The 12373-nt window shown below is 38.4% G+C and overlaps 1 long non-coding RNA gene across 1 annotated transcript; it reads right to left on the minus strand.

The window, feature by feature from the left end:
* Window positions 1-4765: 4765 nt before the first annotated feature.
* Window positions 4766-8805, minus strand: LOC133266368 (uncharacterized). Its single transcript, XR_009742345.1, has 2 exons — window positions 7958-8805; window positions 4766-6363 (listed from the first exon to the last, which is right to left on the minus strand). It is a non-coding gene; the product is annotated as an uncharacterized LOC133266368 (long non-coding RNA).
* Window positions 8806-12373: the final 3568 nt, after the last annotated feature.

The following is a 12373-nucleotide window of genomic DNA, read 5'->3' on the forward strand; positions in this document are numbered from 1 at the left end:
TCCTTTCTCCTGCTAGAATCTCTACATCTGCACTGGGGTTTTCGATGTTCATTCTACAAACAGTTAAAAATTACTTTTATGTTAGATACTGGCAGCAGCACAGCCAAAATACCTGATTTGGTGGTTTTGGCCCAACAGAGGCTCTAGCAGAAAGAGCTGCCCCAATCTCCTTGCCATGTTCAAGACAAAATTGACTAGTAAATCTGTTGGCAGATTAGCAATGATAAAGAATTCCAACTGATCATTATTATTTAATATGAAATGAGCTCATGATCTCAGGGTGGTTCTGGCTGTAAGGTGGCATTACATCATTCACCCTTACTGTTGACACTGGAGTTTTTGGCACACATTTAGCAGACAGCACCTGCCTTTCTAGAACTCAGATATGCAATTCATTACTAGTCCAGCTCCCCTTATATACTAATCAGAGAAGCCACAGCTCTGATAATAGGCTTTTTTTTTTTTGGCTAGGACATCCATATCTGACTCAGAGGAGGACCAGATAGCACAATCATAAAAAGAAGTTATAGTTCTGCCTCTGCAGCAAGTCCTACATTAAACTACCACCTGCAAAACCACTCGAGTAAACCATAACTTAGCCATATTATAGAAGGTACGCCAGCAGAGACAACTGACAATAGGTAGTGAGCTCAGAATCATGTATACATGCAAATTATACGACCACACACAGAGAAACCCCCATGTTCATTTTCTAGGGCAAGTGACCCATCCATCAAACCCATGCCTCTCCATTTTAGAATGGAGATGGATGTTGCACAGGGCAGTGTCAAATGCTTTGCACAAGTTTAAGTAGATGTGCCAGTCGCTTTTCTCTTATCCACCAGTGCTGTACTCCCATTGGAGAACACCACCAAATTTGGTAAGTAAATTTGCCCTTAGTGAAGCCATGGTGGCCATCACCAATCACCTCCTTGATCTCCATGTGCCTTAGCATAGTTTCCAGGAGGATCTGCTCCATGATCTTGCTGCGCACAGAAGCGAGACTGACTGACCTGTAGTAATGCCCAGAAAATATTACAGCATATACAGTAACTTCACAAGAAGGCAAAGGATACATACCAAAACAGCACAAAATAATCTTGTGAACTTGGTCATATTTGTGGCAATGCAAATGGCATCATGTTAACTGGAGAGAACCTTTTCCCCAGTATTTGCTCAGCAGTAAGAGCCGTCCTGGTTTTACAGATATGGAGAAACCACTGCTGGTTCCCTGTGCCAAGCCCTTCAGTGTCAGATACAGAAGTCAGGTCCCTTGGCTTTTAACTCCCCTATTCTAATGATAAAAGTTATCCACATACTTAAAATGTATTTTATGTGTTTTGTAAATTATTAAGTAAAAGTATTGCAATTCGACACTGCAAATACCAGAAAAAACTTAGAAACAAGTTAAAATCGGAGGTTTGGACAGTAATGATTATGTTGTGTCTTCACAGCTGAACATATTTTTTTTCAAGCTGTAACTGCTGTGATCACTGCTATTGACAAAACAGGATCGACTCTACAATCTTTGATAGCCATGAAAGAATGAGTCAGTAAATTGGGAGTCAGAGATCAGAACCTGTTCTGTCCTCAGGAAGTAGGCAGAAATCACAACATCTCTGAATTAAGTAAGGACATCAAAAATAACCCTCCTGGTTTTTGTGAAGAAACATGAGAAGTTGAATACCCTAACTTCCTTGCAAATGTTCACCCCTATTAATTTTAAAATACACAAAAATTATCTCCTTGGCTTCTCCTCGGGAGAAGGGGGATTTCCTCCATTCTCAGCATGAAAGCAAGAGGCAAACCCGCACAGCTCTGGTAACTCCTGAATTGTCAGCATGTTCATAGATAATCTCTGACCTGGATGTTGCAGTTTGTTTTAATGCTTCATAACCATATCCTCTTTGATCTGCAAGTCTTTAAATAGGCAGTTCTATACTTTCAAAGTACAGGAACAACCACTGCTTCAACTAATTTAAGAGAGAACTGATTTCCATTAGTTATTAAAAATTAAAAAGAAATACTTCTGACAACATAGTTGAAAGCGTTATTCTATTATCAGCAATTTAAATAAAAGTCATCAGTTGCCCATTGTTTAAATTCCACTGGTGATATACTGTAATTAAAAAGAAGAGGAAGACAACTGAACATATTACTGACTTCTGTGTGCTGGACCCTAGAAACTGAACTCTGATGAGGAACAGACAAGCCAAGCTATTGGTTTAACATCTTTGCACAGAACTAACTTCACCAAGATGAATATTTGTTTTGGTGTAGTGGTTTGGTTTTTTTTTTAAGGAGAGGAGTCAAGTAGACATCAGATTTGGTGTTGATAAGTCACTCATCATCTGTGCAATCACCATAGTTATGCCTGAGGGTTTGTAACTGTAAGTCTAACTTCGGCTTTAAACCCACAAACGATTCATCAAAACTTTAAAAGGCCCAAATAGTTTCACAGGGAGTGAAATGCTCTTCATGTTTACCTGCAGTTTTGTTTGTACTGTCCCATTTCAACTGAGATACAAACTGTCACCACCTTTTCTGTTGTGCTTGGGGCATTCAGTATCTTCCCCTTGTGCGTGTGTCACTGTCTAACAACATAACTGAACTCCTTTCAAAGCCTTTCCTTCTATGCAGAGATTCAGGCCTTACTTAACCCACTTAATCACTATCATCAAGAACAAAGCATCTTTAAGATATTTGAATTCCATAAAAATTCACCTGAAACTGTCCTACAACTTCTCAAGTTACTGAGGAACCCAGGCAGATCAGCAGACAAGGGCAGCATAATTATGTAAACCTCCTTTCCTTAGGAATTCCAGATAAAACTCCTCATCTAGTTCTTCTTTGTTATGAGTGTAACATTTCAAGGTTCATTCAGTGCTACTGGGTACCCTTTACTGCCTGCTCCTTAAAGGAGCAGCAATCATTTATTCCTAAGTGAAAACTTCATGCCAAAGCAGCACCTGGCAGCCCCTACCCTAATCCCCAGAAGCCTTTGCCCTGGCCAGATCTTTGGAGTGCAGCTTCCCTCAGACAAGCCATGAAGACAGAACACTCACTCAGTTTTTGGTTTCTTCTCTATTTGGCTTACATGACACTCATGGCTCTTGCTGCTTCCACAGCTTTGAGCAGGAGCACTACATGATACTAAAGAACAGAAAACCAGCCAACCCAGAAGCAGCTCTGACTGATCACATCTGTGAAGGCAGGTTTTCCCTACTGCCCCACTTTTATTGAAATCCCCAAGCTCCTATGGCATTAGATGAGGTTTCAAAGCAGCGTTAGGCACACTCAAGGCCCATCCAAACAAAAAAACGTACCGTCGTGATTCACAATGCATCAGCCAGTGATTCGTATAACTGGCTCCCCAGAGAGCTCTTTTGAAGTGTATGCGAGTCAACAGACTGACAGCAAAGCACAATATGACATCACCAGGCACTCATGGGAGCCTCACTGCTTCTTCTGCAGCATGTCTCGTTCTTCTGTCTCCAGTATATCTCTTTTATAACTCCCTCTGGCTCTGTCAAAGCAAGTTACACTTTATTAATTTGCTGATCAGGTCCATTTATATTGCAGAAATTAAACAACTGAGAAGTGCAGCAGTTTGAATGCTAGCAGAACTAGAAGTTATAGCACCTTGCCTCACTGAAGTCCTTCCATAAATCTGAACTAGGCCAAAGTCTCACTACTGAGCTCCAAGACCATCTGAACACCAAAGTGTGGCTGCTTGAGTAATACTAGCCTCCCACTCAAAGCAGCTTACTTGTCCATGCAGTCTGTAGTTCCAGGTAGTCTTGTGTCTCTGTCTCCACCAACACCTGGTTGCCTTTCTGCTGCCTTAAGCTACTCTTGACGCTGGGCCACCAACAAACCTTATCTTATTTGTACAAAATTTTACACTTTTGAAGTATAACTGGCATTCCTGACAGGGATGCTCTATAGCAAGTTGTTCAGCCACTTCAGGGAAAGTGCATTGTGGAAGATAATCATTAGCATGACTTTCTTAGCAGTTGTCATGAGTAACACTGTGCTACACAGACATGAAAGACTGAAGCTAACTTTGAGAGTGAGAAGTAGTATGGCTATATTCCTGTGGTATTTCATCAATAGTAAGCCTTACATCTCAGCTAATTAGTGAAGCAGGAACACCACAATGACAAGATCAGACTGTTAGCAGTGCTCAAAACTAATTTACTGTGATACATGTCACTTGGACAGACTTAGATTTTGGCCAGTCTACAGAGAACTTTTGCAGAGGCATCTCATTTCCCAGCAGATGCTGGCACAACACGCACACCAGAATGATTGTTTCTGCTAGGCATTCCATTCACTAAGCCTTCCAAAAGTAATATTGTTACCAAATTTGCAATATAGTATCTTCCATCTGTACATGCATTATTACAGTTAGTGCGGCAAGACAACAAGGAACTTTGATAAAATACCATTGTCAATAATCCGTTATATAACTAACAGCACTGTGTGCATATAGACACACACGGGGATGCATGCAAAGCTTTGTATGCAAATGTTCTCTGCTTCGTGCTTTCTTCTGAGATTCACACCAACAGTGAAAGTCAGGACAGGTTACTACACTGAACAACTATGTTCATAAGCACATACATTTCTGTAAGCCCAGGACACATCCATATATATAGAACAGAATATCAGTCTGAAGTGTTCTGTATATTAATATGAGGCAGCAAAAATATTAAATAAACACATTCTGTTATTGTTCTTTTCCTTAGATTTATAACACCCATGAAATTACACTGTTTTATTAGCAATGTTCACGTTTTCATACTAGAACTAGCAATACATTAACTGTATTACTACAAAAAAAAAAAACAACAGTACAGCACTCTAAGAAAGTAATAGTTTTCTCTAAGTGTTTACCTCTGTAAACAAGCTTTATTTAAACTTCTGCATTTAACAAAATTCTGTCTAATACAACATCCCCTATTCAGCATGAATAATAGCTCTCAGAGTTTTAACCTTTATACAAATATAAAGCTATTCCACTTCTAAAAACTGAGGAATTTGAGAAACCATGTTTTGGAAGATGACATTTACTGACAACAAATTAATTAACAAGCAATGATTGTTGTCTCCTACTCTCCTACATAATCCTTATCTTTGTCTGTCTCAAGTATGTGGTTCAGTGTTTGTGTTAAAGAAGCAGATTAAAACTTCAAATTAAATGGGGAAACTAAAACAGAAAAAAAATAGGGTATGTGCTAAATTTATTTCAGCATTTCCAACTTCTCTAATTATAAAACAGTTCGTAAGCCTATGCATTGCGTAAACCCCCTCTTTTCCAAAAAAATCTTCCAAACCCTCAGTAAGGGTAAGTACTGATCACCACTTTGGCCGTAGTTGTCATATCCATTTCAACATTGTACACCACTTACAACATGGTGTCTATCCAGTTATCACTGCTGATTAAAACACTCTTTATTCTAGAAGAAATTAGATTCAATAGTAGCAGCTATTGCTCTACTGCCCTCCTGAGCAGCACTGCTCATGGCAACATGGCTCCTACTAACCACATGACATAATCACACACAGTTGAGTACGTCTATATTTTATCATGAATTAGACATGTTAACCATGAATAGGTATGGGTGAACAATTCGACAGCACACAGTTACAGAGTGCTTTGCATCCACTAGAGTTTATTGCAGGTATATATTATTTATCTAGTATTAAACCTGCAGCAGTTTCTTTTCAGAGAAATTAGTGAGAACACATGCATTGGTTCAATATCAATTAGTTTTCCATTGAAAAGTCAAAAATACAGTTTTTTTTTAAACTTTCAACATTTCCATTTCATATTTAAGGCTAAAAGGTTCTGTCTTCAAGGAGAAGTTACTCAGTCTTAAACTAATGTGATTTAAGAAAAGAAGTGCTAACCAGGACCTAACTATATGCAGCTTGCTTAGATCTTGTGTCTGCAGACACACTTGCAAGAGACTGAAATAGATGCCAATCATCTGCCTTAACTACACACAGGTAAGAGACAATTAGCACCTTGTAAAGATGTAAACAACCCAACACAAAGACTGAAAGTCATTCGAACTCGGTGTAGCCTTCTTCCTTCCACTTTTCAGGACTAACCAGTTAATCAAATATCTCCACACCTGAAGTTTATCTCTGAACAGCTGAAGTCAGATCCTTAGCCATTTGATGATCCCACATAAGACTGTTAAGCATCCAGGTGATTAAATTCCAGCTCCTCAGGAGACTAATGACTCAGACTCAGGTTTTGTTATATCTCATAATGGGTACAGAGGTGGGGCAGGTACAAGAGATTCTAATACTTGCTGTTATTACGATAGTAGCTCTTACTACATCTTTTAACTGCAATGGAAGGTGGAAGAACAGTTTTTAGTGTCTTAATAGTTAACAGATCAACATATGATTAACAGCTGTGTAAAGATTTATGTTTGCTCCATGAGGATGTACAGCTTGTTTATGTAGTTTCACTTAAGTGTCCAGAGACTGCTTCTTATCAAGACATGAAACATTCACACTAAAAGTTTAGGCTGTTATATACTAACTTTACACTGAGGATCCAAGCTCAACTGCTTCTACCTTAAGCATCTCCTAATTCATAACCACAATTTCCCTGAGCCCCCAGGGCAGTTACCCTGCCCCCCCTTGGCTATGACTCCTACCACACAGCTAATCATGCAGGCCACAGAGCACCTAAGAAGTCCTGAGAATGTTCCCCAAGATTTCTGGATTTTGAGATAACTTTATTTAAAGTTATTTTATACAAAGTTGATTTAAAGACTCCCAAAGACTTCTAAAATCGCAAAGACTATCACAAAAATATTTACATGAAGGACTGTTGGAGTATTTACACTCTAAAAACATCCAAGTGCCCAAATCCCACAAAAGCAAATGCTTATAACACAGTTTTAGGGACTGCCTGCCAGAATGTCACTTGCTTTACATAAGGCTTCTCACACTATTTACAGTTAAGGGTTGTCACAGGTCCCATGCTGTGCCCAAGACAGATATTCATAGGGTCACTGTGTTTCGAGATCCATGATCCCTTACATTCATTTTGGACATTGTGAAAGATTACTTGGTGACAGGCTGCCTCAGGCCTTGACAAAATAAACTAGCTGTCTCAAGCTGCTCATGGACTGCCCAGAGAATACCCTTATCTAAGCGCAATGTGCCAAAAATCCAATCCTGGGGATGCTCCTAGGTTACAGTTTAAACTCCACCAACACATCATAGTTTAACCAAAAAAAAAAAAAAAAAAAAATAAAGCCCCAAAACCAACCACACAACAAATCAACCAACAAAAAAAAACCAAAAAGGAAAAAAAAAAAACAAAACCACAAAAAAATCCCCAACACAAAACCAAACCAACAATTCTGTAGGGTGCATTATTTTACTTCAAAATTCGTAAGAAACATCCTGATGATCACATGCAGAAAGAGCACGTGAAAGTGAAAGCAGTGAAAGGAGAAAGCCCCATGCAGACATCAGAAGTGTCAGCACTACTGAAGACAGAGAGCATGCACTCCTGTATCTCTCCCCTGCTCAATCCTCTTTTATCTGCAAACCTTCAGGATTTGGGTCTTAAAATCAAGCACCAACATGTGACTTATTCTTCCTAGTACAGAAGTACTCAGTGTGGGAGAGCAGAAGCACCAATCCAATTCCTGTGATCCTCCCTAAAACCAACAAAATCTTGTTTAAATTAATTTTCTTAGAGTGTAGCACTCTCATTGCCTCCTAATACTCACACCTGGATGGGCCACATGCAGGTTTAGCAATCTTTCTTGATGCCCTACATTATAACTGCAGACAGACACAGTCCCAAATCATCACAAGGTGCATTTGCCTTGAGAAGACTAGGGCCTCAGGCTATGTCTAGGATTTTAGAGAAAGTTAGTCAACACCCATTACCTGTCACTTTAAAAACCTTACACACCTTTTTGAGCAGTGAAAATCCAACTCTTCCTTAATCATCAGACATCTTTTCATGGTGGATCCCAGGTGAAAAGATCAGCTCACCAGTGTCACCTGCAAGACGAATGCATAGTCCCTAATTTTACACACTTGCATCTCAGTCACTGAATCTGTTTAGCTTAGTATGTACATAAATGCTTAGTAAATAAGATAACATTAATAGCCTGCTTATATGCTCAATTGATGAACCTATGCCATAAAGCTGTAAATTTGATTAGTCACTCAAAATCTCTGTAATGCATCTACAATATTGATAAGAGTATCCCGTTCGCAGTTAAATATGTAAAAATTACACCCAGCTTAGAATAATTAATTTGTGTATTTTAAATTGTGTAACACTGAGGATTAACAAAACAATTGCAGTAGTAAAAATAATAAAGTGGATGCAATACCTATGAAAATAAAAAGCTGACAGCTTTCAAAACAAAGCTCCCAACATATATTCAGAGCAGGTACAGCAGAGAGTTTTTAGCATACAGTAAATGCTTTTCTACATTCAGTACACAGTGTTTAATTGTGGCCTGTCATAAAATCCCACTACTTTTAACAAGTCTACATCCTTTTCAATCTTTGTTGAACACAAGGTTGTAGACCTAAATATTTTTATTTTCTGTACTGTTATACCTAATAACCAACATTCACATTTACATTCAGCTAAAAAGGCATGGAAAAATCTGCAGTCCCAGAAGGCAGCATTTCCTACACAAGCCTTCCCCCCTTATGGCAGGGAATGGTGACAGAGCATCCTTAGCAAGAAGTTTCTATTTCCAAAATATTAAGATACGGTACCATTATTTCCTTAGTTCACAGCTGTAACAAGTACTACAAGTTAGGTTTTTCATCATACAAAAACTAAATATGTTATTTACTGTTACACCAAATAATGTTTAGTAGAATTAGTATATTTCATTCATTATGATTGCATTGCTTGTACTTCTGCAAGGCAAAGTTAACATTGTCTTCCAAGGACAGAAATAATTTGAGACACTGCTCCTTAAATATAAAAAACAAACCAAACTTTTAGCATAGACTCAACTAAGAAAATACTTGGCTGATCATTAAGTTATTTTGTTTAGAGTAGACTACATTAAACAGAATAAAAGTGCCCAGACATAGTTATGAAGAGTTATTTAACATTCTGCCCTGAAAATAGATCAGCTATCAAGTGTAAACATCTCTTAGGCTTTTGTTTTGTTGTTGTTGATTTATACAGTGATTTTTGTATAGCTAGATACAGTTTGCTGATGCAAAAACTTAAGTGGAGATAGACATTTCAGTATGTAGTTAGACAAGGTCAGATAAGCGAGGTCACTCTTGCTTAGGGCACCTGCAGTAAACCTCCCGCCTTGCCCTTGCTATGCACTAATCAGTCTGTGGTAAAAATAAGTTAGTCATCCCACTATTAAAAAAAACTAGACAAAAAAGCCCTAAACCCACATATTTTCTTTTGTCAGCCATACCCGCTTTACTTGCTTAACTTCTTACAGATAAGCAAAAACTGATTGCACAAATTACAAAATTGCACCCACAGTTTCAAATTTCAGGAAAGAGGGATCTGTTTCCTTGCATGCCCCAAGTTCTTGAGCTAAACTGAGACTGTCAATGATCATGCCATTTGTCATGCTGATTTTGATATGCTCACTTGCATACCACAAAGGAAAACAGAGCCAAAGCCCCACCTCCAAGGCAAGAGGACAAAGCCGTTATGAGATGTGCCTGGGGTGGACAAAAACTATAATTTCTGAATAAGTGGAAGGAATACAAGGTCTGTTCCTTGTCAAATTTTTAAGTCCAAACCTGAAAGTGAACACTATTACTCCAAGCAAGATTAAACCTACAATTCACTTTTTTTTTAATTTTACACAGTGATCTGACTTAAAGCTATGAAGAAGAAATTGCTTTTACGTTAATGCAAGTTTCATAAGTGACTCCCCAGAGTAGCTGTACAGCTTTTAGTCTCAGTGTGTGATTATGTCACTTACAAAGTTTATGCATTGTCTTCTAATAGCTAACATTACTGTATGTACTTAAGTTGTCCCTACAGTAATCAGAGTATTATCTTTCCGTAGGCTTATACAGAGGCACAGATATGGGGCATGACGATGTGGAGCTGAGGCAGCATGGGCTGGCACAGGGAAGAGCTGAATGAGGCCCCAGAGAAAGACTGCACTAGAACCTGCTAGAGAAGCCATAACTCCCCTTTGCCAGTAAAGGCCTGAAAACCCCAGCAACAAGTACAGAGCACTCCAGCAGCTGATCCTCATCAGGAATGGTAACTGCTGCCTCTTAGAGATGGTACTGAAGTCCATGCCGAGAATGAAAAGCTTGTAAACCTGATGCTATATCAGAGAGGAGCCTGTGTGATTCTCCATAAAGAATTCCTGGGGCTTTTGTTCTTGTTTGATCATTAATAACCACAAGAATGCTCATATAAAAAAAAGTGAAAAGTATGTTCTAGTTGCAAAGTCTCTCATGTAGAAGTTCTGAAATCTTAGGATTGTTTTCATGACTTTGATTTATCCTTTTTGCAAGGGAAACATGAAATCCAAATATGGGAGCACAGCTGGTTGGCACAATTTATTTAGACTTCCAAAGGGTATTTGACAAGATTCCATGCAAAGAGCTACCGAAGGAACAAGTAAGATGCTAGGGCAAAAAGGCAAATTATTGTCATGAATTAGTATCTGGTTCAAGCAAGAGAATCCAAGTTGGTTTTTATTACAACGTTAACAGCACGGTGCTTCCAGGCCTTATGCTCAGTCCAGTGTTAATACATTAGCTCAGACAACCAAGAAAGGAAGGAATAGGACCAGGTGAAGAATAGTGAGGTGCCAGAGTCTGAAGCTATGAAAAACATATTTGGGAAAAGGAGGATTTGTGAGTAACTTCAGTATGACTTCTGTTAAATGAATGAACAGTGCAATGACAAAAGACATTCGGCACTGAGATTCAATTGTGCACAAGACAAACTTCAAACAAGCTATATAACCTCCAAAGTCGATAGAGCCCTGTACTCAGTATGTAGCAGTAGCAAAAGATAAAGCCTAACATGCTGGATTCCATAAGAAATAGGTCAGGGAGTAATATCAAATACATATATATTGTAATCAGAGGCATAACCTTGCTTGGAATACTGCATGCAGCATAAGTCACCTTTGCCAAAAAATAGAATATTGTAGAACTAAACAGACCTGAGAGAGAAGCAAGGCAATGATCAAAAGCTGGAAATAATTCTCATAGGAAAAGAGATTGAAAAGAGTGAAAAATTTTACCTCAGGAAGCAGACATGATGGAAGTATATAAAATAATGAATGGTACAGAGAAAGCAGGAAGTAGGAACTTGTTTTCATTGTGTCAAAACACAAGAGGATAATCAATAAAGTAAATACATAAGAAAAAAATCTAAAGATGCGTTTTTATGTAACTCACAATGGTACTCTGCAACCAACTGCCATTACAGGGTTTTAATGCTATAGAGATATTAAACTTTTATACCAGTATAAAGACCACCCAGCTATCTGAGTCACAAAATTCAAAGTTATATTTAACTATTGCTCCAGTGCTTGTATTCAGCTATTTAAGATTTGGACGGGACATCTGTGGGATAGTATTACCTCACATCTGCCTTCTATAGCCTCTCCTTTTCCTCAGACACATCTGAGACTAGTCAACATCATTGATAAGAACAGGTGAAGAATGGCTGTGACCCACAGTAGCAATTCCTGGGTTTTCATGCATAGGACAGATTTTTTTTTTTTCCACTGGAAAACTGGTTATTTGTTACACTGCTTTATTTTCACTGCTGAAGGTATGGCCTGCTTAATTTTCTGCATGCTGCTTCATTCTGTTCTGAATATAAAGGAATAAATTTTCTCAGAAACATTTCAATGGCATTTGAGTGCTCCACAAATATCAATGAGTTTATTTTCATAATATCCTATAAAGTGCAGGGGGAGAGATATACTCTGCAGTTTATAAATAAGAAACTGGAACAAACAGTATAACGAAAATCCACAAGCCTGAGATGCCTAGGTCTCAGTTTTCCAGAGTACTTCCTTTAACAATTTCTATGCTAAAAACATGGCTTTGGAAATGTTAGTAATAGCTAGGCAAACATAATCCCAACATCTTAAAGCAAAGCACTTGTAAGAAACATGAAATTAGTTGTGCAAGATGTCATACATGAAAGCATGACAGGACAGAGAAACAGAACATTGATAAACCTATGATATGAACAATCATCAAGCAATTCAAAATCTAGCCCCTCCAGTTTTATTTCTCCCTTTTTGAAATCCAGTTTTACAAATACTTAACAGCATGTCTATGCAGACAGGTTCCAGACAGAGCTGAACTTGCTCTGACTAAACCAATCTGTTCA

Source organism: Pezoporus flaviventris, unplaced genomic scaffold (assembly GCF_033815535.1).
Source record: "Pezoporus flaviventris isolate CSIRO_AGI_PZ_B2104156 unplaced genomic scaffold, CSIRO_AGI_Pfla_v1 ptg000007l, whole genome shotgun sequence".
In the NCBI taxonomy this organism is placed as follows: domain Eukaryota; kingdom Metazoa; phylum Chordata; class Aves; order Psittaciformes; family Psittacidae; genus Pezoporus; species Pezoporus flaviventris.